We start from the raw sequence: 26,872 nt of genomic DNA on the forward strand, positions 1-26,872 counted from the left end.
AGAGGCAATTAAATAGTTAACGCCAGTGGGCCATGCGTTTTGCCCAGGTGGCAAGCCTCACGAGGGAGGACTCGGGTCGTCTTGTGAATAAAATGTTTTAGGAAAAAACCCAGAAGGGTGGGGGAGAAGCCCATGAAAGAAACGGTTCAGCGCAAAAAAAAAAAAAAAAAAAAAAGGATCAGCCCAGGCGGGCAGGCAACAGACAGAGAGCTTGGAGAACAGGTTGGAAACTTTTGAGGGTCTAGTGGAAGGAAGAAGTAAGTGAGTGTAAGCATGGGGATTTCAAATACTCAGGAGGATATTTGGAATGGTGATTTGAATTGGTAAGTGGCTGTTGGGAGCCAAGCAAGTGATATAAGGAAAGAGCAAGTGATTTGAAGGAGAGTGAAGAGTTAACTCTGTAGTTGCTGGAGGGAATAGTAGTTGAACTTTGTAAAAATGCTAAAGAGAAAAGTTCTTGGTGTTTTTTTTTAAATGTTTGTAAATAAATTCAGGCAAAGAAATTATTAGATTGCAATCATTTGGCTATGAACAATTTTGTTGAATTAGCTGAAGAATGTATACAGTGCTATGTAAATGAAAATTTATTAGGCTCTAAGGCACTATAAGTGGTGATGTTTTCTTTCAGTGTTTAAAAGCAGGAGTTAAAAGTAAAAAGCAAGCCAGAAAGCATCTGTATTAATGCAAATTATCTAACTGATAAGGTAAAAGCCACTGAAACCTGGGCTGCCTATAAAACATATACAAGAAAATATGGGGCAATTCCCCTGTTTTGCCTAAAATCAACAAGGGTATTTGTATATTTTAAGCAATAATTGACTGCCCAGAAGGGGTAGACCTCTGTTTTTGTCTTTCAGATAATCAAAGAAAACTAATGCCAGCTAAACAGCATACAACATACCATGATTTACTGGCAGAGTAAAAATTATGTTTTGTGTTCTATGTTCTGTCTTGTGGTGTCTGTCTCGTGGTCAGAATTGTTGTGTTTAATATGTTCATGGGATGGTCTGGTTTGAAATAAAGCAGAAGGCTTGAATTGAAATGCAGATATTTGTTTTGTTCAACTTAAAATACAAAGTGTTTGGATACATCAGAAAAATGTGATATACTAAAGTCTTATGTATTTTCTTAAGTAAAAGAAAAAAAACTGCATTGGCCAAATTGCATACTAACAGTCTTTGGAAGCAAGGACATAAAAAGTTAACCCACTCCCCATATTGTACATGGGATCCTTCTGGCTACCTCAGATTTCTAGCCAGAGGGCTGGGGATGGTGGGAAGCTATTGAACTAGAGCTTGTATTAAATGAACTCATCAAAGTGGGTGTGCTTGTCCTGGCTTGTTGTTCCAAAGCTCTGTAATAAGGTTATTTTAGTAGAAGGGTATATGTGGCATACATTAAATAATAAGACTAATGTATTGTATAACACCAATGTGTATGTGTTCATTGTTAACAAAAGGTGTATAAGTAAAAAGTAAAAGTTTCCTTTGTAGGTTAAAAAAGAAGCCAAAAAGGGGAAAAGGAAAAAGAACGAGTTAACTGAGAAAAACTTTAATTAGCAAGCTCAGTCCAAAAAAAAAAAAAAAAAAAAAAAGAGATACACTGACTTCGTTCAAGGACACTGTTCACAGTTAGCCAAGTTTTAACAACCAGAAAAGGGGGGCTTGAATATGCCCAACCAGCTGTAAAATCTGCAAAGACACTAATGCAATGTGTTAGGTTTCCTTTTTACACAGGTAAAGACGCACTACCCAAAGACCCTAGCAGCCCTGCCACTCCATGGAACCTGGAGACCGGATCAATGTACAGGTCCACCAACGAAATAATGCTTGGCTCCACGCTGAAAGGCCCTTAGTGAGTCCTGCTGACTACCAACACCGCTGTGATGTGCCAAAGACTGATTGCTTGGACCCATGATTCTCACTGCAAAAAGACCCCTCTACATCAGGAGAATTCTCCTACTGATAATTAGCCTATTCTTTCTTCTAGTTCAACTGTGCTTGTGGACAGCAGGCAAAAAGGACAAAGTGACGTGCTAGCTAACCTCTCCCTTGTCCACTGACAGACCTACTGTGCCTTTGAACTTTTCTAGAAGAAACACTCACTCCACTGACACTGCCAAAGTCCAGGAATTCCTGACTAAAAAGGACATTGAGAACTGACCCTGGTAAAGAATCAAAGACTTATACACTGGCAGGAACAAACTTGTGGGACCCCTGCTTGGGAATGTGGTATTAATTGAATGTTGGGGTTTATTCTACAGGCTGCGCCCTGTGTTTTGGATAAATCCTTTAGTATGTCTTGCCCTCCCTAATTGGATTTTAAATGATATTGTCTTTATCCAGTTTTCAGATCACTTTTACATACCCAGATTGCTCACAGGGGGCTGCCATTAGATTAGCACAACAAAAAGCCTGGGTTATTTCCTCTGGAAAAAGAAGAAATTGGGCAGATCCTGTGGGCTGGGGCTAACAGTGTAACAGCCATTTGGAATATTCTTAAAGGCCAAGAACATAATAAGAAATTGGGCCGACTAAAAAAGGCCACTAGCCTTATTTCTGAAGTTCAGCTAACCCAAGTATAGGCTGAAGTTGGTGAGTTACATGTCATTTCCACCCTTAGTTCTATAACCCAGAAGTTACTGACAGAGATGGTATTGAATATCACTGAGGCTGGGAAGGCATTGCAGTGGGATCTAGTATGTTTAAAATTTCAGGATTTCCTGAATGACCAGCTGATGGCCATTTGGAATGATCTTAAGCACCAAACTTGGCCCACTGCCCTGACAGACACATCAGGAACCATCTGATCTGTAGTCATGGAAACATATTTGGACACTTTCTGGATGGAAGTGTGAACATTTACAGTGCTCCTTCCAAGCATATGGACCGGTTAGGTGTGGGCTCCACATACCGAATCCTGCTGGGTCCATGGGAAGAATGCATGTGGGACTTAATACCCCCTCGTTATTAACCCCAGCTCCCTAGAGCTTGTTTATTTTTGTTGGCTTCAAAGTGTGAGAAAACTCAGCCAAAAGGTTTGGTGAGTATTCTCAAAGGGGGGAGTTGTTGGAAAATCATAGTGCTAATGAAGCCTTTTTGTATTAGGCCTGAGTAAAGCAAAGTTATGCTATGCTTGCCCAAACCGTGTTGGAAAGCTTACAGAACTCATTAGACTGAAGGCCGTGTATTTACCTAAGTCAGCTATTTCGCTTATCAGTTTTGTTTGGCTCCCCAAGTATATGTTGGCTCCCAACTGTATGCAGCTGCGTTCACATGTATGCATCCAAAGTATCTAGTACAAAGGGTCAACGGATGTATCTTGTGTCCCCTTCAGAATGACAAATGTATCCTCAACAGCTGTATGTATCTTGTAGCCCCACAAAATGATATATGTATCCTGCATATCCAATTATCCCTAATAGATACATGTACAGGGTCTATAGGTCAACCAAATGACGTAGACAAATGTAGGCTAAGTTGTTTGTTACCGGCTATAAAGGTAGGCCGCTTGGCCATGAAAGGTGTGTCTCTTTCTCTGGCACTAGCCGAGAGGAACACCCGCTCAGCTGACCGATCAATAAAGGGTGTGGTACTCGTCTTCCTGTCTCCGTGACTCCTTGGTGTAATTAGGTAAGCTCCAGGGGGAAACGAGCCCTTTTGGCTAACAGTAGCTATGTCACTGGGGGAAGCTATGGGGGTGGGTGTGCAAGCTGTGGTGTTTACATGGATCTATAAGTTTAATCAAACCCCATTTTTAAAAGCACTGTGGTCTGGGAACAGAACAGGAGATCTCTGAGGCAGGGCCTGTCCTTCAAAATCTTTAAGATCTCTGACTTACCTACACAACAGTCATGGGGTATAGCTCAGTGGTAGAGTGTTTGACTACAGTTCAAGTGGTCCTTGGTTCAAATCCAAGTACCCCTTACAAACCTCTTCTTTCAACAAAAATAAGGGCATTTCCATTATGTTCAGGAGTTCCAATGAATAGGGATCCCTGAAATGAATGGAAACACTAAATGTTTTCCTGTGCAATTGCATAAAAACCTAGCAAACGTGTGCCTTCACTGAAATCAGTTCCAATCCTCTAAAGGATTAAAGAATCCTTATTGAGGTTTCAGGAAAAAAACATCCTGATGTGTAGAAAGAATAGTAAATATGGCAGGCGACAAGCTTGGCTTAACAGTGAAATCCTTGCTGATCTTAAACACAAAAAAGAAGCTTACAAGAAGTGGAAGATTGGACAAATGACCAGGGAGGAGTATAAAAATATTGTTCAGGCATGCAGGAATGAAATCAGGAAGGCCAAATCACACTTGGAGTTGAATCTAGCAAGAGAAACAAGAAGGGTTTCTTCAGGTATGTTAGCAACATGAAGGAAGTCAAGGAAAGTGTGGGCCCCTTACTGAATGAGGAGGTAACTTAGTGGACAGAGGATGTGGAAAAGCTAATGTACTCAATGCTTTTTTGCCTCTGTCTTCACAACAAGGTCAGCTTCCCAGACTGCTGCACTGGGCAGCACAGCATGGGGAGAAGGTGACCAGCTCTCTGTGGGGAAAGAAGTGGTTCAGGACTGTTTAGAAAAGCTGGATGAGCACAAGCTCATGGGGCCGGATGCGCTGCATCCGAGGGTGCTAAAGGAGTTGGCGGATGTGATTGCAGAGCCATTGGCCATTATCTTTGAAAACTCATGGCAATCGGGGGAGGTCCCAGATGACTGGAAAAAAGCTAATGTAGTGCCCATCTTTAAAAAAGGGAAGGAGGAGGATCCGGGGAACTACAGGTCAGTCAGCCTCACCTCAGTCCCTGGAAAAATTATGGAGCAGGTCCTCAAGGAATCAATTCTGAAGCACTTAGAGGAGAGGAAAGTGATCAGGAACAGTCAGCATGGATTCACCAAGGGCAAGTCATGCCTGACTAACCTAATTGCCTTCTATGAGGAGATAACTGGGTCTGTGGATGAGGGGAAAGCAGTGGATGTGTTATTCTTTGACTTTAGCAAAGCTTTTGATACAGTCTCCCACAGTATTCTTTCTTGCCAGTAAGTTAAAGAAGTATGGGCTGGATGAATGGATGGTAAGGTGGATAGAAAACTGGCTAGATGGTCAGGCTCAACGGGTAGTGATCAACGGCTCCATGTCTAGTTGGCAGCCGGTATCAAGTGGAGTGCCCCAAGGGTCGGTGCTGGGGCCGGTTTTGTTCAATATCTTTATTAATGATTAGGAGGATGGTGTGGACTGCACCTCAGCAAGTTTGCAGATGACACTAAACTGGGAGGAGTGATAGATACGCTGGAGGGTAGGGATAGGATACAGAGGGACCTAGACAAATTAGAGGACTGGGCCAAAAGAAACCTGATGAGGTTCAACAAGGAGAAATGCAGAGTCCTGCCCTTAGGATGGAAGAATCCCATGCACTGCTACAGACTAGGGACCGAATGGCTGGGCAGCAGTTCTGCAGAAAAGGACCAAGAGGTTACAGTAGACGAGAAGCTGGCTATGAGTCAACAGTGTGCCCTTGTTGCCAAGAAGGCTAACGGCATTTTGGGCTGTATAATTAGGGGCATTGCTGGCAGATCGAGGGATGTGATCATTCTCCTCTATTAGACATTGGTGAAGCCTCATCTGGAGTACTGTGTCCAGTTTTGGGCCCCACGCTACAAGAAGGATGTGGAAAAATTGGAAAGAGTCCAGCGGAGGGCAACAAAAATGATTAGGGGCTGAAGCACATGACTTATGAGGAGAGGCTGAGGAAACTGGGCTTGTTTAGTCTGCAGAAGAGAAGACTGAGGGGGGATTTGATAGCTGCTTTCAACTACCTGAAAGGGGGTTCCAAAGAGGATGGATCTAGACTGTTCTCAGTGGTAGAAGATGACAGAACAAGGAGTAATGGTCTCAAGTTGCAGAGGGGGAGGTTTAGGTTGGACATTAGGAAAAACTTTTTCACTAGTAGGGTGGTGAAGAACTGGAATGGGTTACCTAGGGAGGTGGTGGAATCTCCTTCCTTAGAGGTTTTTAAGCTCAGGCTTGACAAAGCCCTGGCTGGTATGATTTAGTTGGGGATTGGTCCTGCTTTGAGCAGTAGATTGGAGTAGATGACCTCCTGAAGTCCCTTCCAACCCTGATATTCTATGATTATATGATTAGATGCTCTAATGGTCTCTTCTGGCCATAAAGTCGACTAATTTCTGAAAAACCGAGTGTAGCTTTGGGAGCAGCGTCTGCTGTTTCCCTGTCTAGCCGGCTTGCTGCCTAGAACGAACGCTCCTTGAGTGGGGTGATCCACAGGGAGTAGCTCAAACCTGCAAAGTGCCTGGCCAGGGGCAGGACATTAGCCCAGCAAGGGAGGGGTGTGGCAGTGACATCACAAAGGCCTTTTGCAGGACCTTAGCCTATTGGTCCAAGGTGGTGGGGAGGTGGTGACCTCACAGAGAGATGCTGACATCAGCCAGGCAGGACAGGGGCGAGGGGCCATCGAAACCTCAGAGACCCCTGTGGCTTTGCTTCAGCAAGTCTCCTTCTCCAGGTCTCTCTTTGAGGACTGAGAGAGTATTTGGGTTCACGGACGTGAGCGCCAGGAGGAACCTCTTTTCAGTTTTCTCCTTCCCTTGTAGTGATTTTACTAGAAAACAGATGTCCCTGTTTAGAAGGTAAGAGCCTCCTGGAGGTGTGAAACCTGTTCAGTCTGATCCATCTGGTGACAGTTGAATTCTAGGCATGGAAAACATGAGCTTAAGGAGGCAGAATTTTATTCTGCACCTGGGATTTTGTCCCTTAGAATCACTGGGGACATTGGGGTTTGTCCTTTTTGTTTTACCTTTTCCTCCATCCCTCCCTCCCTCCTTTCTCTTTATCTCTTCCTTCTTTTGTCCTTTCTCCTGTTCCTCCCAACACCAGGTGTGTGTGTGTGTGTGTGTGTGTGTGTGTGTGTGTGTGTGTGTGTGTGTGTGTGTGTGTGTGTGTGTGTGTGTGTGTGTGTGTGTGTGTGTGTGTGTGTGTCATGGAGGAGGGCTCTACAGCTCCCACTATGGGAGGTCCACCCAAAAATGTGGGGCTGAAATAGTGCTCGGGCAGTGATCCCCACTAGTGACCTGGGCCATCCTTTGGGCTCTCTGGTGCGAACCCTCAGCCTCCCGTCCTCAGTCTCTACCCTGATTGGCTGAGCAGGGGGTTATTGACAGGGAGGAGACTCAGGTCCTTGTTGGTCTCTTTATGACCAAGGAAATAAGTCAGAACCAGTTGTGTTTGATGAATTTTGCTGCTTCTCTGCATTAATGGTCTCTGAGCAGTTCATGATTCTCTCTAACATTGCAGTTCTCCTCAAATACTTGCTGAATAATTCCTGTGCACTGTTGTTGGTCTGGAGCTCATCTGAGAGCACTTTATTCAGGTCATTCAATGTCTGAAATTCAAGATCCGATGGTTAGTTTGAAAATCAGGGCTCTTGGCTCCTATTCCCAACTCTGCCACTGACTGGCTGTGTGACCTAAGACAAGTCAATTCTCCTTTCTCAGCCTCAGCTTCTCCCTCTTTCAAGTAGGGATAATAATGATCCGCTCCTACCTACCTCAACACACGCACTGTCTCTCCCCACACACGCAGTCTCCACACTGCAGCTGAAAAGCAGCTGGCAATCTAGTAGGATGCCCATGGAACAACGGGAGAGAGAAACCTGCATGACTGAAAGTGCAGCCATGGAGACACCACACACCAGCCTTGCCTAGCAGGGGCAGGGGGGTGAGAAGGGACGTCATCCGAGCTCCCTGCATCCAGGTCACTTTCCTCAGCCGGGCTGCGTCAGGGGAGGGCAGAGAGCAGCAGCTTCTGATGCTCCCCTCACGGCCACACGGTGCCCTTTGACCCCCTGGAGCCCTGGGCGGCTGCCGTGGGCCCCACCCCTAAGGCCGGCCAGGCTCCCCAGCACGAACAGCAGAGACACAGGGAGACTGGCCACCCACTGAGCAGAGGTAGCCTGGGCGGCTCGTAATGGAGGCTCGGGGGGGACTCAGCCTCCCCAAACCTTGCGTCGCCAAGGGGACAGTGGGGCCCATGACTAGGGGCCCTGGGCAAATTAGGCCCCCCTGGGAAAGTCTCCCCCACGGAGGCCCCAGGGCTGGAGGAGCTCCCACTGCCTGCTATGGCCCGGGGGCTGCAGCAGGGCACAGAGCTTCTCTGGTCTCGGGGCCGCAGCGGGGCAGGGGTAACGGAGTGACAGGGTGGGGCCAGTGGGGGAAGGGGTGGAACAGAGGTGACAGTGGATGGGGCCATGGGTGGAAGATGTGGAAGGGGGCGGAGCCACACACAGAAGTGGGGGGGGTCATGGTTCCGGTGCTGGGGCCCCCGCACTTGTTCTCCCTTTCCTTGGGCTTTGGCATCACTAGCCCCTGCTTAGCGAGTAGGGGTCAGTGGTCCCCAAAATGTGGGGTGTGACTCCTAGGGGGACACAGAGGAAGATTGATGGGGGCACCTCAGGGCCTGAGCCAGCCCCCATGGAGGGCAGGGAGGGAGTCCCACTCAGCCCCACTCTGTCCCAGCTCTTCCCGAACCCCACCCTCAGCCTGGGCCCCTGGCTCCCAGCCCGGCCTCGACCCCCTGACCTCTGTCCGCACCCCACTCCCCAGCAACCAACAGCCACTCCCAGCCCCGGTTCTCGACCGCGGCTTCCGAGGGGCCACAGCCATGGATACGAGGGCGCAGTGTGAAATGTTTGGGGACCACTGAGTTAGGGTGACGTCCTCAATCACTTCTCTGCAGTCCAATGAAAGCGATTCTTCCCCCACCCACCCTCCGTCATGACGGCCTAGGTACGTTCCGCTGCCCTTCACTCGTACAGGAAGGAGAATAACATTTTATTCCACTCAATGCTAAAGTGATTTGCAACCCACAACCATCCCAAACTGGTCATTTTGGGGAAGCGGCCCCATCATGCTGCATAGCTAGGCGGAGTAGGGGTGTCTATGCAAACACGGCCTGTTCCTGAAGTCTTCCCACAGCTCATCACTAGATGTGAGGGGGGAGCCTATTCAGCCCCTGCTTACGCTTAGTATTTAAAAACTCCTTAGTGTCCCTATCTCTGCTGGCCTTAGATTTCTCCTCCTGTCCACTTTTTGACAGCTCAGATGAGGTGGCCGAGTGGTTAAGGTGATGGACTGTTAATCCATTGTGCTCTGCGCATGGGTTCAAATCCTATCCTCATCGGCTGCATTTAGTCTTAACTCTCCTTTATAGACAACCATCTCCCCTTGGTACAATGACAGATCAAACAATGTTGCTTCTTGCAAACAAAACCTTCTCAGAATCTCAGCTCCCCACTCCTTGCTTCAAATAAAATGTCCAAATCCTGGATTTCTAGAAAAATTATCTAGTCCTGCATTTCTTAGCTTTTATCTCAAAAGGAACAGCCTCATAATCTCCCCAAACACCCTGGGACCTCCCCAAATAATTAAAATACCCCAACCTGAGCAAGGCCACAACAGTGAACCAGAGCTAGTGTCTAGGCCAAGCTGTTTTGAAGGAGGCAACTCAACCATTTTCTCTCTGCTTCCCTTGGCAAAGTCTGACTGAGAAAACAAAATTCCCAAACTGAAAATTTTCTGCTGAGAAACCACTACTAGTCTGTTTGGGGACTTTGATTTGAATGTACTATTATTATTCTCTTCTGATTTCTGAATCAGTTTTGTCATCCAGGTGTATTTCCAGCTGTTGAGTTGTGGGGGATAGAGGCCAACTCATAATGTCTCAACCCCACCTTTCATAGTTTCTTCCAACTGGCTAGGAAGTACCTTTGCTAGGATGTGAGTCAAGCAGTGCCCATTATCGCTGTGCTATCTCGGAGAAGTCTGCATTGTACACGGTTCCTAGGATAGTCCTTGGGAGTGTGGATAACTTTAATGGGCCAGCAGCGAGTCTGGCTCCTCCATTGTCACACCTGAAAGGCTGGTGGTGGGCATTTCCCAACCTCATCTCAGTACCACACACAGAGCAAAACTTCCCAGCCAATGCCACACACACAATCCAACACAATAGTAATGTTCAACAGACCAAGACTTTTGAAATGACACCTCACCAGGCAGACTTTGTAGAAACCGTATCATCATTATATGAGATCAGTGAATATGGGGCTTCCAGGGTGCTGCTTTGAGCACAGCGAGCCACCCCTGGGCTGACACTGCAGTGGAGACGGACCCTTAGAGTCCATCTCTCCTGGGATAAAGATGGCAGCATGGCTGGCCTGGACCATCTGACGTGGGCTCATGAAGCTAAAGCCGAGAGGCTAAACACTGTGGTGCAGATATTTGTGTTCACACTGAAGCCTGGGTTCGGAAACCCTCACCCCTCGTGGGGTCTCAGAGGGTGGGCTCAAGCCCATCTGTCTGCACTGTAATTTTATAGTCTTGCAGCCCAAGCCGCATAACCCTGAGTCAGCTGACCTGGGCTTTGCGACAGGTGCCCTGGGTGTTTTAATCACTGTGTAGACATAACATTAGGCTACGTCTCCAGTGCAATGAAACACCCACGATTGGCCCGTGTCACATTAATCAGGGTCATGTGGCTTGGGCTGTAAAGTTGCAGTGTCCGTGTCTTGGCTCAGGCTCCGTCCCCTGCTCCAGGAGCCCAGAAGGTTGTGAGGGAGTTTAGCAAGTGGAAATTGTAAAACCGCAGGGGAGTATTACCCTGGACTCATGGCATTTCTCCATTGGTCTGTCTGCTTTGGAGCGGAGACAATGACACGTCCTGCTGCATTCATCATTTCAAAGGGTGGTTTAGGATTTTCATTCTCAGACATGGTGCACGAAACAGGACTCAACCCTCGGCATAAACTAAACAAGCTGCCCACAGATTCTGGCAGCCACAATGAGCATTTGGAGAGAGAGCTCAGACCTCCCCTGCCCCTGTCCCAGAGGGAGGGGGTCATCTGTGAAGGGACTGGACCACTGACCTATCAGCTCCTAACTCCCAAACTTTCAGTAACTCTATCCTCAGTGCCTGTGAGTGTAATTTAAACCATAAGAAAAACCACACTAGGCTAGTCCGCAGGTCCATCTAGCTCTGAATCTTGTCTTCTGACAGTAGCCAATACCAGGTGCCCCAAAAGCAACTCAGTAAGGTACCACTGGAACTTGAACCCAGGATCTCCTGTATACAAAACAGTGGTTTTAGCCAGCTAAGCTTCATGGTGCCTACAGTTGCTGAAGGGATCATGTCTGCACACACCTGACTCTCTGCCAACCTCCATCTGGGCCTGACAAGCTTTGCTGGTGTTTGGATTCAGTAAAGCAGAGGAGCAAGTGAAGTTTTACTCCCAAGGTTCTTTGGATAGATCTACACTACAAAATTAGATCGGTATAACTACATTACTTAGGGGTGTAAAAAATTTACCTCCCTAAGCAATGCAGTTATATCAGCCTAACCCCGGTGCAGATAACTCTGTGTCAACAGGACGGCTTCTCCCAACAACATAGCTTGGGGAGGGGCTTGGTTAGTGAAGATGAAGAGAATAGGTGGCCCATGGCTCTTGCATTTAGGAGGCTGGGTGTGAGCGCTGAAGCTCCTGGAAGTGGGGGGCCCATTGGTGCCCAGACTATGGCACTGCCCCCCTTCTCCTCTCTCTGAGGCCCCACCTGTGCTCCCCCCTTGCTCCTGTTTGGCCACTTCCCACCCCCGCTCTTCCTCTTTGGCTGAGGATGGATGAGCCACCTTTCGCTCGCTCCCCTCCTCCCCCAAGGCCTTCCTGTCTGCTGCTCATGCCTCTCCACCCCCTACCACACGGTCTGCCCACCAGCCGCCACCTCCCTGACCCATCCCTGCAACCCACTCTGCCCACCACCCACACCTCTCTGCCTCTCCCTTGAGACCTGCCCTGCCCACTGCCCCCACCTCCGAGACCTGCTCTGCCCACCGCTCGAACCTCTCTGCCCCTCCCCTGAGACCCACCCTGTCCACGTCTTTCTTCGGTCATCTGTTGTTATTCCATGAAACATCAAGAATGGAATAAAAAGCTGAGTTTACTCCAGGGTGAGGAAAGAAAGGAGCCACCAACCCCCCTGGCATTGCTGCTTTAAAGTGTTTTAATTAAACCGCTGTTGCGTGTCCACAATATGCCCCTTGTGTCACCAGTGCACATCCACGCTAGCATCTCTGATCGCCACCGAGAGCAGGGCACTGTGGGGAGCTCTCCCACTGTGCAACAGGTGCAGGGTGATTTGAGAAGGGTTTGCGATGTCTCACAGGATGGCACAGCATCACATGATACAGGTTTCTCCATCCCATTGTTCCATGGGCATCCTACTGGATTGCGAGCTGCTTTTCAACTGCAGTGTGGAGACTGTTTGTGTGTGGGGAGAGACAGTGTGTGTGTTGGGGGAGTGTGTGTATTGGGGAAGAGTGAGTGTGTTGAGATAGGTAGGAGCGGATCATTATTATCCCTACTTGAAAGAGAGAGAAGCTAAGGCTGAGAAAGGAGAATTGACTTTCTTAGGTCACACGCCCAGGCAGGGGCAGAGTTGGGAATAGGACCCAAGAGCCCTGATTTTCAAACTAACCATCGGATCTTGAATTTCAGACATTGAATGACCTGAGTAAAGTGCTCTCAGATGAGCTCCAGACCAACAACAGTGCACAGGAATTATTCAGCAAGTATTTGAGGAGAACTGCAACGTTAGAGAGAATCATGAACTGCTCAGAGACCATTAATGCAGAGAAGCAGTAAAATTTATCAAACACAGAACTGGTTCTGACTTATTTCCTTGGTCTTAAAGAGAACAAGGACCTGAGTCTCCTCCCTGTCAATAACCCCCTGCTCAGCCAATCAGGGTAGAGACTGAGGATGGGCGGCTGAGGGTTCTCACCAGAGAGCCCAAAGGATGGCCCAGGTCACTGGGGGGGGGGGGGGGAAATCACTGCCCGAGCACTATTTCAGCCCCACATTTTTGGATGGACCTCCCACAGTGAGAGCTGCAGAGCACTCCCCCGCAATACACACACAGACACATCTCCTAATGTTGGGAGGGGAACAGGAGAAAGGACAAAAGAAGCAAGAGACGAAGAGAAAGGAGGGAGGGAGGGAGGGAAAGGTGAAACAAAAACAACAAATCCTAATGTCCCCAGTGATTATAAGGGACAAAATCCCAGGTGCGCCATAAACTTCTGCCTCCTTAAGCTCATGTTTTCCATGCCTAGAATTCAACTGTCACCAGCTGGATCAGACTGAACAGGTTTCAAACCTCCAGGAGGCTCTTACCTTCTAAACAGGGACGGCTGTTTTCTAGTAAAATCACTAAAAGGGAAGGAGAAAACTGAAAAGAGGTTCCTCCTGGCGCTCACGTGAGTGAACCCGAATACTCTCTCAGTCCTCAAAGAGAGACCTGGAGAAGGAGACTTGCTGAGGCAAAGCCACAGGGTCTCTGAGGTTTCCTGGCCCTCACCCCGTCCTGCCTGGCTGATGTCAGCAACTCTCTGTGAGGTCACAACTTCCCCACCACCTTGGACCAATAGTCTGAGGTCCTGCAAAAGGCCTTGGTGATGTCACTGCCACAGCCCTCCCTTGCTGTGCCAATGTCCTGCCCCTGGCCAGGCACTTTGCAGGTTTGAGCTACTCCCTGTGGATCACCCCACTCAAGGAGCGTTCGTTCTAGGCAGCAAGCCGGCTAGACAGGGAAACAGCAGACGCTGCTCCCAATGCTACACTCAGTTTTGCAGAAATTAGTTGACTTTACGGCCTGAAGAGACCATTAGAGCATCTAATCTGACCCCCTGCATATCACAGGCCTCCTGTATGACACAATAGCAGGTGAGGGAGGGGGTTGAGGAGGCGAGTGGGCAGGCAGTGGTGAAGGGGTGGGTGAGCCGCAGCACGGAAGGAGGGCTGAGGAGGGGAGTGGGAGGGGCTGGTGAGCCGGCAGCAGGGGACTGAGGAGACGAGCTATAAGTCAGTGGCTGACCTGTTCTGCTGATCTGGTCTGGCTCCCAGCCCCTCTTCAAGGGTTGCAGTTGTCTGGAGGTGCTGCCTTCCACGCCTTCCTCAGTCCCACCCCATTCACTCAACAGGGCGACTGATTACAAAGTGGGGGAAAGATCTTATTCTACTTCTAGCAAGAAGCCATTTTCCTTTTACCTTAATTAGACTACCTTAGAGGCCCCCTATAACATAGTACCAAGGTTCAATGCCACCGTTTTGGTGGGGTGGTGCTGGGGAAGGAGGGTTTGTTTCATGGGGCGGGTGGCGCTCGGGGATTGTTTCGGGAGGGCCTGCAGCGCTGGGGGTGGTGTTCAGTGAGGCCGGGGGTTTCATCCTCAGCCGTTTTCTTTGGAGTAATATTGCCTCGCCGCTTTACGAGTTGTGCAGGCCTAGACTACTCCACAGACTCTGACTCAGCATTCAAGTATGCTGCAGTCTGAACTTCACATCTGATACATTCCCTCATTGGCTACCATTGTTTGGCCAGCAGGGAAGTGCTTCTTGTCCAACAAGGCAGCCAGATTGGGACCCGTAGGCATGGAATGGCTCTGAAGGAATCAGCTGTTTCTCTCTGTGCTTCATCTAACTTTGGATCCAAATGGTAAAAGACAGTTGTGCCCAATTTAATCATGGCATCCTTCAGGAGTGTGACCAATGCCACTTAACTAGGGAGCAGGTTCTAAAAATAGTTTACCTGGGCCACAGGTCACCATAGCTTCCATCTCGGGGTGAAAATCAACCACTAGTACCTGCAATTTCTGCCTGAGTTCTTGTAAAATCTTGACCTTACTTGGAGTAATTTGACACTTCTCTGACGTAGAATTCTTCACCAACCGCACAACAGATCAGTAGCGACAGTGAGGTACAACTCCCCCAATTATGCCCCCTTATTTCTTTAATCTGGTGGCACAGATTTAAATTAGGGACTAAATTCAGGTGCGACTTAGAATCCCTGTAAGACACGAAATGTCAGGTCTTTCTGCAGATATATCTCATTCAACACGGATTTCATTTTCTACACATTTGCAGCATCTCCCAGGGGTGAGCCGATGAGAAAAGTCACTTCCATGTTTCCCATCTCTACCTCGATAGGGATTGTATTTCCCAAATAATAGGCAACATGCAGCTAATGAGGAAGGAGATCTCTTCAGGAGCCACTTCCTGCAGGGCTTGGGCCACAACTGCTTTGGGAGCCCAATGCCTGGGCACTTTGTTTAGTTACAAGTTATTTATGAGGGAATCCTCTTACCAGCCCTTTAGAAAAAATACTGACCTAACCAACTGCACAACAGGGGGATTGGGATGGTGATAGGAATAAGGGAATCCCTGTGATTTACCCCATCTTCTTCTGTAGTTACAGAGGGTGAAATGACATTTTCCCTATCCATGCCCTGTTCCTGCTCTTGTTATAGTTCAATATATTTTAAGTGAGAAAATGGTAGTAAAAATATCTGCTCTGCAGCATAACCTGAACCAACATCAGAGCAACTGGGAGTGAAACAACTTCTTCCCCAAGAGTGAACTCGATGACTAACAATTGCTGTGAAATGGGGAAACAGTATAACCGTGATGCTCAGGGTTTGTTTAGACTAGGAAAGTGATGGAGTTTAGGTCAGGTCAAGGGGGAAGCATGCCTACCCCTGCACCTGGGCTGCATCTGCTCTACAACTATAATTGTCTTGTTACACAAAGATCACTAACTTGAGCAGCCAAAGCCATGTACAGTCCTAGTGGATGGAAGTCACAGGTAGTTTCTGCCCCAGTGTAGCTTGTTGGGATCAAACCTCTGTCCCCACCTGGAGCTGATGAACATTCCTGGTTGGAGGGACACACACTCCTACGACTTTAAAGGAAAGGAGTTGATAGAAAAGATCACAGGACTGACCCAAAGAAGGGTGAGCTGCAAAAGGCAGAAGCAGGCAACTGATCTCGTGGAGCTGAGAGACCACAGTGAAGATGGTGCAAAATCACAATGTGGGAATTAGGAAATGTGATTTTTTTTTAAATTTTGCCCAGCCCTAGTCAAGGGATTTATTACAGTTCTCTCTCATGTGGATTTTCTGATGTCTAATAAGATGTGAGCTCTGATTGAAGCTTTTCCCGCACTCAGAGCATGTGTAGGGCATCTACCCTGTGTGAATTCTCCGATGTGTGATAAGGGTTGAGCCTGATTGAAGCTTTTCCCACACTCAGAGCACGTGTAGGGCGTCTCCCTTGTGTGGATTCTCTGATGTCTGATAAGGGTTGAGCTCCGATTGAAGCTTTTCCCACACTCAGCGCACGTGTAGGGCATCTCCCTTGTGTGGATTCTCTGATGTCTGATAAGGTGAAAGCGCCACCTGAAGCTTTTCCCGCACTCAGAGCATGTGTCGGGCATCTTCCCTGTGTGGATTCTCCGATGTGTGATAAGGGCTGAGTCTGATTGAAGCTTTTCCCGCACTCAGAGCACGTGTAGGGCGTCTCCCCTGTGTGGATTCTCTCATGTCTGATAAGGTGAGAGCTCCGCTTAAAGCTTTTCCCGCACTCAGAGCATGTGTAGGGCGTCTCCCCTGTGTGGATTCTCTGATGTGTGATAAGGTGAGAGCTCCAAATGAAGCTTTTCCCGCACTCAGAGCACGTGTAGGGCGTCTCCCCTGTGTGGATTCTCCTGTGTGCTCTCAGGACAGTTCTCCTCATGTTGCTTTTCCCCCTCTCAGAGCACTTGTAGGGCAGCTCCCCTGTGTGGATTTTCTCATGTGCGATAAGGTGAGAGCTCCGCTGAAGCTTTTCCCGCACTCATGGCACATGTAGCGCTCTCTTCCAAGTTGATTCTGCTGCGTGGAATAAGGGCTGAGTGGCTACTGTAGTTTTCCTCTGGCCTCTGCTGAGTCTCACAGGCTTTTGTGTTTTCTGGGAGTGCACAACTCCTGAAAACATTCCCTTTGGATCTTCCTGATAACATCCAATCTGCATCTACTTGCACAGTGTCTTCCTGCTGGGGTTTTTCCTCCTCGTTCTCACTCACCATCCCATTGCCGGATGGGAGACAGAGAGAATCCAGACATAGGTCACTCCCTGTGCCTGAGAAAAGGAAATGTCAGAGAGAGGAATGGAAAAGGGATGAACAAACCAAAATATATGTGGGAGAGATCAAACCTATCAGGAGCTGATTTTCCCAAACCCTTCCACAGAGAAGAGAGGAAGGCATCAGTTCTGGGTCCTCATTGCACCATAACTCTCAGGGAAAGTGAGATCAGGAGCGACCTGCTGCCAGTTGTCAGTCAGAATAGGAGGGAAGCCATGAGTGACATCTGCCATAATGATTCCACATCTGAAGGGAACAATCCTGACCTTGAAGAGCTCACAGGGTCTTTGTAGGGCATCCCAAATGTTTCCTGCATTCCTAAGCAGTTGTTGAGTTGTTTAACCAATTCCTCACCTGCGAAGGCAGCTCGGAGCACTTCTTTCTCAGAGCCCTGGAGGTCCGGGACCCATGGTTCTTCCCCTGCTCCAGCTGCGACATCACATCAGGTTTGGAAATTAGAAACCCTACTGCAGGCAAAGAAAACGAGGGAGGTCAGTGGAATTTGTGGGATACTTGTCACAAAGAATATTCCATAGTTTTAACCCCATCTCATTTTTAGACAGTAACATCTGTAGCCCTCAGGATTCATCTGCTTGCCTGCATAAATATCTCTTTTCTTGTAAGTACAGTATTGTGATAGGTTTATTAATTCATATTAAAAATACGTTTGGCTGTAATGCAAGAAACCTCCAGGACAAAACCTGCATTTTAAGCTAAAGCAAAGTTAGCATAGCTATATCCTGTGCCCTTTTACCCAGAAAAGGAACTGTTTTTCCTATACCCAAATAAAGTGCCTACTCTAGGTCTAAGACCCTTTACCTAGACCAATAGACGATGAAGAATAGCAAAGGGATTTTTCAAAGTTGAAATCACAGACTTAACAAGTACCCCACAAGTGCACAGATACCTGTCATCCATACGCACATACACACTAGCCTATGGAGTAAGCGTACCCTAACATTTCTATGGGGGAAGACTGAAATTTGGGCATAAGAGGAAGGATTTCTGGCATTTATTTCTATAAAAAGAGGTAACCTACCTCACTATGGTATCCCCACCCCCACCTCGACCTCCTCCTCCTTCTCTACACTTCACCATCTTCAACTACGTATTCATGCTATCCATCTACGACGGCTATTAACCAGTAATAGGCCGCACTTATTTTCTTTTCAAACCTTAAGTTCAAAAGGGACTCAGCTAAGCTTGGTCTCTCTCAACTTTATTTTAATTTGTGTATTAGATTATTTAGTTGAGCTAGAAAGTAAATTCTAAAGTAGCTTTGACAGCTCTTTACATTAGTTTCCTCTGCAAGAGCTGTGAAACCAGAACCGCCAGAGGCGAGGCCAACAGCAGTTTATCAAAACAGGGTGTGAATATTAACCAAAGTTTGCAGCACATAATATTGTATAATCATATGTATCTCCTGAATAACAGTAATACAATTGTAACTCTGTAATTCTACCTGTTTTACAATTTACTTACTATTTCATTGAGTTTAATAAAAGTCGTTATGACTCTATCTGTCTCCGTGTGAGCTTCCTGTCATAACCCCAAGGTCCCTTTATCAATTCTGTGGAACCTGAGTCGAAACACGAACTTTTATCTTCTGATCAAACAAACTGGCAGCCTAAACCCATATTAATTAATATAAATGATTAAGTATTATTATTAATTAATTAAAATAATTACAATACAAATTAAATTATGTTGATAAATCAAATCAACATTACTAACACACCCCAAATAAGGCTATGCATCCCAAGGCCATCTTCCTTGGCTCAAAGTGGCAGGAGAGTTACTATTATAACAAATCATATTCACTACCTTAGTGCCTAAGGACCAACTAACAGTGGGTCCCCATTGTGCTAGGCAAAGTGCAAACAGAGAATAGTAGATGGCCCATGCCCTGAAGAATTTACAATCTAAATCAGGGGTAGGCAACCTGCAGCGAGCTGATTTTCAGTGGCACTCACACTGCCTGGGTCCTGGCCCTGGTCCGAGGGGGCTCTGCATTTTAATTTAATTTTAAATTAAGCTTCTTAAACATTTTAAAACCTTATTTACTTTACATACAATAGTTTAGTTCTATATTATAGACTTATAGAAAGAGACCTTCTAAAAACGTTAAAATGTGTTACTGGCACACGGAACCTTGAATCAGAGTGAATAAATGAAGACTCGCACAGCACTGCTGAAAGGTTGCCGACCCTGATCTAAATACACAAGACAGACACAGAACGGGGGAAGGGCTAGAACCCACTGTTAGAATAGACATATTCAGGCCTGCCTGTAAAGCTTAGACTTTAAGAACTTAGGGGTATTTTTATCACTTTGTCTTTATACCCCTGTAACTAGCTAAGAATCAAAATCTCAGTCTGCCTGTGTCAGGGCCATCTCTCACTTTGACATACTGAGGCCTTGTTCTTAAGCTAAGGCCTTTGTCTAATCAGCAAGGGCAGCCAAAGCTGGGAAGCGAAGGGTCTCATCCTCACATCCCAAACCAGTCACACTGAAATAAGGTGCTATTGGGCTGTTAGGAAGACGATCCTGTCCTGATAGTGCCCATCACCACCAGATAAAGAAACAGATCTTAAGATGGTTCAAGAAAACTTAGTTTGACAGCAGCCTGTCTGGCAAGAAATCCCTTCTCAATGCTTGTGGTTGTGAAACACTCATTTCTGTACTGTTTTATCTTTATGGCCACCACTTTTACCTTGTTAATCAGTCTGGTTCTCTAATTGTTTCTGTCTGCTGTATAATTAATTTTTCTAGGTGTAAGTTCATTAGGCAGTGGAATATGCTTCCTTGGAAATAACCCCAATAAACATCGCATTATCTGTGCTTCAGACTTCTGGTCTTTTGCTGCTTGCTGTCTGCGTGACAAGAACCAGGGAAGTGGGAGGATGAAGGGAAAATACGCCACCTGATAACCAAGGAGGTGAGCCTTTAAGGAAGGTTTTAATACACTTTGGAACTGATCAGGGATTCCCCTGAGGACTGATGAGGGGTGATGGTAAATACACATTTAGATCCTTTTCTTGTTTTATAACTTTTCCCCCATAAGGCTGAACCTCTGGCACTGTCATGGATCCATAGGATCTCTGCAATGCCCTGGCTTTTAAACAGTCCTTGGGAGGTGCCCCTTGAGTGCACTAGACCCCCAAGGGCTCCCACTCTTCCACAAGGACAGGCCACTTAGCTTCAGCACCTGAGAATGAGCCACTTCCTCAGTGCCCTTCCTCCACACTCCTCTCCACTTCTTCCCATTACTCTCAGCCAGCACCACCTCCCGGCACCTTGGGAGCTTCTTGTGTTCCTCTACGTCTCTCACTACCTCATCCCTCCCTGCTGCTTCTTAGCTCTAACCCTGCACACACCTCCCCACGTCCTGGCACCCCAGAATTATCTACTCCCCTTCTCCTCCTCCCACAGCTCTGTTCTCCCTTCACCCATGGGGTCCTGAATGGCAACATTATACGCCTCCTATCAAAAGAAGAGCTCATCTGACTGTCACACAAGCCATGCATGAGTCATACACCCATTTACTCAATTTAGAATTTACAGGTGGCGATTTTCCTCTTAAAATGAGGAAAAGGTATGAAAGCTGCAGTTATTAATGTATCCAATAAGGATACATACAATGCAATTTTAAAATGACTGACGGCACCAAAAAGGCACATGACAAAAATGATACTAGTGGGTGGGAGAGGGCAAGGAAACTTGTCAAAACTTGTGTGACAAATAAAGGTATAACGTTATCACTACTCAGGTTCTTTAGAGACCCCACAGTTTCTAATAACCCAGCGGACAGGACTCCTTACCCAGCGAGGTCACCGTCTCATAGTTCTCCTGCATGACATCCCTGTAGAGGGCTCTCTGAGCGGGTCTAGCAGAGCCCCCTCTTCCCTGGTGAAATACACAGCCACCTCCTCGAAGGTCACCGGCCCCTGAAAGAGAAAGAGTCCAACACTCAGTACCTGCTGCCCCACTCACAACCCCACTGTTCACAGAACAGCAGCACCAGGGAAATGGAAGCTCCGGGAGGCACATGTTAACAGTCCCACCTCACCTTGCTTAGAGCAGCCAGGTGGCATCAGAAGGTGGAAAGAGAGAAACTTTGTGTCTCCCAGCTGACAGAGGGAGGCAGGGTCATCACATTTATCACATAGCTACTAACCAGAGCTTAATATAGGAGATGGGGCAGGCTCTGGACCCTGCTGGTGGCTCCTGGTTGAATCCCAACTCTCTCCAAATAAAATATATGGAAGAAAGGGAAGTCAATAGTAAAGAATTTAAGTTCGAAGGTCAGAATTGTAGAAAGCTGGCAAGGGAAGCTATCAGAAATCAATGATTAACCAATGAAAATAAGAAGGAAGTTTTTAAAGTACAAAATTAATCCTAACAATGGTAGTGATAAATTACTAGATGGAAATGGCAGAATTATCAACAATCATGGAGAAGAGGTAAAGTGTTCAATAAATATTTCTCTCCTGGATTTGGAGAAAACAGATGATGTAACTCATATCATAAGATGTTGACGCTGACAGTCTTTCCATTTCAACAATAACTCACGAGGATGTTAAACAGCAGCTATTCAAGTTAGGTGTGTTTAAATCAGTGGGTCCAGATAACTAGAGTTTTGAAAGACCTGCTGGAGGAGCGTGGTGGACTGTTAATTTTAATTAGACTTGAACACTTGGGAAATTCCAGAAGACTGAATAAAGCTAATGCTGTGCCAATATTTTAAAAAGTATAAAAGAGATGACGCAGCTAATTACAAGTGTGTCAGTCTGAAATCGATACTGGGCAAAAGAATGGAGCAGCTGATACTGGATTTCATTAATAAAGAAAGGAGAGTAATGTAATTAGTATCCATTAAAAGGTTTAGACACAATAGATTCTATCAAACTAAGTGGATATCCTTATTGGATGAGATCAAAAGTTTGGTTGCAGCTAATAGTACTGATGTAATATACGTAGGCATATGAGTTGTTTCAGCACAATATTTTGACTAGAATGTACAAAATACACACGGCATACATTAAATAGATTAAAAACTGGATTTTAAATAGGGAACCATGGTTGAGTGGATTTCTTTCTAGGGGTTCTCGTAAGATTGATCTTGGCCCTGTGCTATTTAACATTCTTATCCATGACCTGGAAGAGAATATAAAATCATCACCGATAACGCTTGCAGCTGCCACAAAGATCGGGTGGGGTAACTAATGAAGTGTCAGTAGGTTCAGGCGCCAGCACTGGGAGTCTGGGAAGTTTTCCCAGCCCTGGCTGGAGGGTTATTTCCGTTCCACAAAGAGGGCAAGTTCCATTCCCAACACCTGTGCCTTGACATTAGGAGCTATCTGACACTACAGTCCATATTCAGCACAGTGGCAGGATTATAATATGATTAGGACATGAGGCATTTTGTACAAGATGAGTCACGCATGTGTCATTGGAAAAGTTATGATTTGCTGAATACGATTATCCTACCTGTGTGCATGGATCATGTTTGTATCTGAAGTTATGGATATTGACTCTGTATCTGTCTTTCAAATGTGCTTACTCTGGGTAACACCCACAACGAGCCTTTCAGGTACAACAATGAAGAAGCCAGACAGTTCATGGCTCATCAACAAAGACAATGGACTGTGGAAGAGCTTAGCCTTCCTGTGAATGTGCCAGCCAGCCTATGAGTCACGGCTACTATGACTCAGCAGGGCACTCTAGGGCATGTGACCAGACCACATGACAATGAACTTCATTTTGGTACCTGTATTTTTCCACAAACCGGACTGGGAACTGAGTTTGGAACAAATGGTTCCTGCCCTATGGAAAAGCTACATAAGGTGAGGTGTGACATCATCTCTTGGCCTCATTCCCACACACAAGAGAACTCCTGGCAGCACCTGAGCAACAAAGACTGAAGTGGGGAAGTGCTGGTCCCAGGGTAAAGGGATTTCTAGGTTGTGTATGGAAACTTGGTGGACTATCATCAGTCAGGTGAGAAATTGCTAATTCAAATTCTATCCAGATAGTATGTTAGGCTTAGTTTGAGTTTTTGGTTATATAAGTAATCTGCTTTGATCTGTTTGCTAACACTTATCGCTGGGAAATTGGCTGTTGTCTTCTCCTTGAGTGGCTCAGGTAAAGCGCTCAGGTAGCTTAGTTGGGTGCATGGCGCCACCTGCTGTCGTGGTTGGGTGATAACAGGCCCTGGAGAGGCTGGATGAATCTCCAGCAAAGCAGTGTGAGAAGGGCCAGCCCAGCTTGAGGGTTAGAGCAGCGGTCCCCAACCTTTTTGGCACTAGGACCGGCCTCAGAAAAATTTCAGCGGACCTGCCCCTATGTGACCCCACCCACTTCCTGCCCCCGACTGCCCGCCTCAGAATCCCCGACCCATCCTGCTCCTTGTCCTCACCATCCCCAGAGACCCCACCACCCTGGGACCCCACCCTGCTCCCTGTCCCCTGACTGCCCCAACCCCTATCTCCCGCCCCGCTGAGTCCTGACAGACCCCGGAACACCCACAATCCAACCCCGCATTCCTCACCGCCTCCCCAACCTCCGCCTCTCTGTGCCTTGACTGTCCCCAGGACTCCCTGCCCTTAGCCAACCCCCTGGCCCCAGCCTCTACCCCGGCTCCCTCCTCACCTGGAGCCTCAGCGCCGCCCGACAGCTGCAGCGTGTCTCCGGCGGCCTGAGCTCCGCCCTGCCCGAGCCACGTGGGAGGGGCGGGGCTGGGAGCTCCACGCCGAGCGGAGGCAGCTGAGCTCAGCCCGAGCAGCCCCGCCTCACCACGCGGCTCTGAGGGGCGGGGCTTAGGGATCCTGCCGGAGACATGCCGCTGATGTGTTAGGGGTCGGTTCGCGTCTGGTTCCTAACAGGTCGCTGGACTGGTACCGTCCGCGCCCGGGGTTGGGGACCCCTGGGTTAGAGGGCACAGCGGTTCCCAGACTGCCCCTGGGGTGACAACTCATCACACCCTAAACTACACTAGTGTCAGCAGGTTTGTCACATCCTGTCCTCCCTTTCTCCACCCAGGATATTTCCTGCCTCCCACCATCTCTAGCAGCTCCACCAGTGGTGAGCTCCAGCTGGGTCGCATGAATCGGTTGTTAAATTTAGAAGCCTTTTTAGAACCGGTTGTTCCAGGACAACTGGTTCTAAAAAGCTTTTAAATTTAACAAATGCTCGGGCAGCTGTCCACCTGGCCCCCGGCCCCAGCTCACCTCCCTTCTCCTCTGAAAGCTCCACCCTTCTTCTCCTCCCCTTGAGGTTGTGGGGGCTGGATAGGGTCGGGGCAGTCAGGAGGGCAGGGTACAAGGGGCTGAATGGGGGCAAGGGTCCCGGGGACAGTCAGGAAGGAGCAGGGGTTGATGAGGTGGTGGGGGCAGTCAGGGACAGAGAGAAGGGGTGGTTGGATGGGGCAGAGGTTCCAGGGGGACATCGAGAATGAGAGGAGGGGTTTGATGGGGCGGCAGGGGGCAGTCAGGGACGGGGGATGGGTCAGTCCCCGGGGTGTCAAGGAGCATGGGGGTCTGGAAGGGGCACGACCCCTGGGGGCATGACCTCGTGAGGTGAGGACAAGGGAACCTGTTGTTATATTTTGGCAGCTCATCACTGGCTCCCACCCTCCTGTACACTTACTGCTTCTTTCCCTCCAAGCAGAACCCACCACCAGCTCCCTGAGAATCCCTTACCTGAGCCAGCTCCATTGCAGCCATTTCCTTCCCCCTGGGAGGAGGGGATGATTTGGGGAGAAACGTGGACGTTATTCTGTAGCCTGCTAGGGCGAGAAGGGCAATGTGAGAGAATTCAAACAGGGTTTCTGTCCTTTCCACATGTTGATTCCCCACAGCATTGTTCCCTGCTAGTGGACATTCTAGGTTCTGCCACACTGTGAAGCACAGAGTGACCTTATCCCAGTACAGGCCTAGCCCCCTCCCACCAGGGTGTAGCCCTCTGACACATGATGAAACCCTCCCAGGAGCAGAGTCTCTCTCTTACACTTATCAAGTTTGCGGGCGATACCAAGCTGGGAGGGGTTGCAAGGAATTTGGAGGATAGAACTGAAATTCAAAATCATCTGGACAAACTGGAGAAATGGTCTGAAGTAAATAGGATGAAATTCAATAAGAACAAATCCAAAGTACTTCATTTAGGAAGGAACACTCAGTGGCACACATACAAAATGGGAAATGACGGCTTAGGAAGGAGCACTCATGAAAGGGATCTGGGGTCGAGTGGATCATGCAAATAGGAGTCAACAGTGTTGCAAAAAGCAAGTATCATTTTGGGAAGTATTAGCAGGAGTATTGTAGGCAAGACACGAGAAGAAATTCTTCCGCCTACTCCACGCTGATTAGGTCTCAACTGGAGTAATGTGTCCAGTTCTGGGGGCCATTTCAAGAAAGATGTGGACAAATTGAGAAAGTCCAGAGAAGGGCAACAAAAATGATTAAAGATCTAGAAAACATCACCTATGAGGGAAGATTGAAAAAACTGGGGAAGACTCAGAGGAACATGACCATAGGACAAGAAGCAATGGATTTAAGGCAGTTTAGATGAGATTAGGAAAAACTCCCTAACTGTCAGGAGTGGTTAAGCACTGAATAAACCCAGGGAGGTTGTGGAACTCCATCACTGGGGATATTTAAGAGCAGGCTGGACAAACACCTGTCAGAGATTGTCTAGATAATACTGAGTTCTGCCTTGAGGGCAGGGGACTGGCCTAGATGACCCCTCGAGGCCCTTCCAGTTCTATGATTCTAAGAACCAAAGGCCAGAGAAGAGCAGAATCAAAGGAGTCACTCTGGGGATTCTCCTGTCACTGTCCCCAAGGCAGCTCTCTCAAGTTAATCTCAAGTTGTTGGATGCTCCAGCCTTTATCCAGTCTCTCTGGCAGTGCCCCTTCATGGGCTGGGCCTAGTTTTAGCTTTTGGGAAGTGTGACCCTGGGGTGCTGAGACTGGGCCTTCTGCTGCAGCATATCTTGTTCCTTTCTGTGGCTCTCAGTGAGTCCAAATGAGTAGATACTCCTCATACAGACTGTGAATATAAGAAGGGCCCTACTGCATCAGAGCAATGGTCCATCTAGCCCAGTGGCCAATGCCAGGTGCCCCAGAGGGAATGAACAGAACAGGTAACCATCAAATGATCCATCCCCTGTCACCCATTCCCAGCTTCTGGCAAACAGAGACGAGAGACACCATCCCTGCCCAGCCTGCCTGTGACACTGGCAGATGAGGTGTTAGCTCTACACAAGCCTCTATGTCTTAATTGAACATGGGACAAACACACAGTGGAATCGGTCTGACTCAACTGTGTTAGTATTGTTAAAACAGGTATTAGGATTCTAAGAACATGTTTAGACTTTATTGAGGCCAGTGAGTTGCTGCCTGTGTTAATATCTGGACTAGTTGCATTGTGAGCCTCTGGTGGCTCTGTAAATCACCAGACAGGAGAGACTTTACCAGGTGAAGTGCTGATTGGACAGCCGAATGTGCATTACACCCTGCCTGGCAGGAAAGGTCCATCCACATCAGAGAGAGAGACTATTATGGGATGTTAAAGACAAAAGACTGTTGTGCCTCTTGCCTTCCCATTAGCTGAGTTTCCAGCTTCAGTGGAGCACATGGCAGGAAGGGGATGAAAACCTCATACAGAAGGAACTGATTATCTGTATGCTTTGGACTCTGGGGCAAAGTTCCTAGGCATAAGCACTTAGATCCCCAGCTGCTTAGCCTGGGTTAGTCCTAAAGAATATGCAGAGCTTAAGCTTATTATAGAAGTTTCTATTACCTTTGAAATTTAAGACTGTAATTTGTCTGGTCATCTGAAGATTAGCTGCTGTG

At 47.6% G+C, this 26,872-nt stretch overlaps 1 protein-coding gene and 2 non-coding genes across 3 annotated transcripts in view; all 3 read left to right on the forward strand.

The window, feature by feature from the left end:
- Positions 1–26,872, forward strand: part of LOC120381700 (zinc finger protein 850-like) — a gene marked incomplete at both ends in the record, with an annotated part of 483,140 nt that overhangs the window by 368,933 nt on the left and 87,335 nt on the right. The gene's annotated exons all lie outside the window — the stretch shown is intronic.
- On the forward strand, positions 3,855–3,930 carry TRNAC-ACA. The gene has a single exon. It is a non-coding gene; the product is annotated as a tRNA-Cys (tRNA).
- Positions 9,117–9,196, forward strand: TRNAN-GUU. Its single transcript has one exon. It is a non-coding gene; the product is annotated as a tRNA-Asn (tRNA).

The sequence above is a fragment of the Mauremys reevesii genome, linkage group 14 (assembly GCF_016161935.1).
Source record: "Mauremys reevesii isolate NIE-2019 linkage group 14, ASM1616193v1, whole genome shotgun sequence".
NCBI lineage: Eukaryota > Metazoa > Chordata > Testudines > Geoemydidae > Mauremys > Mauremys reevesii.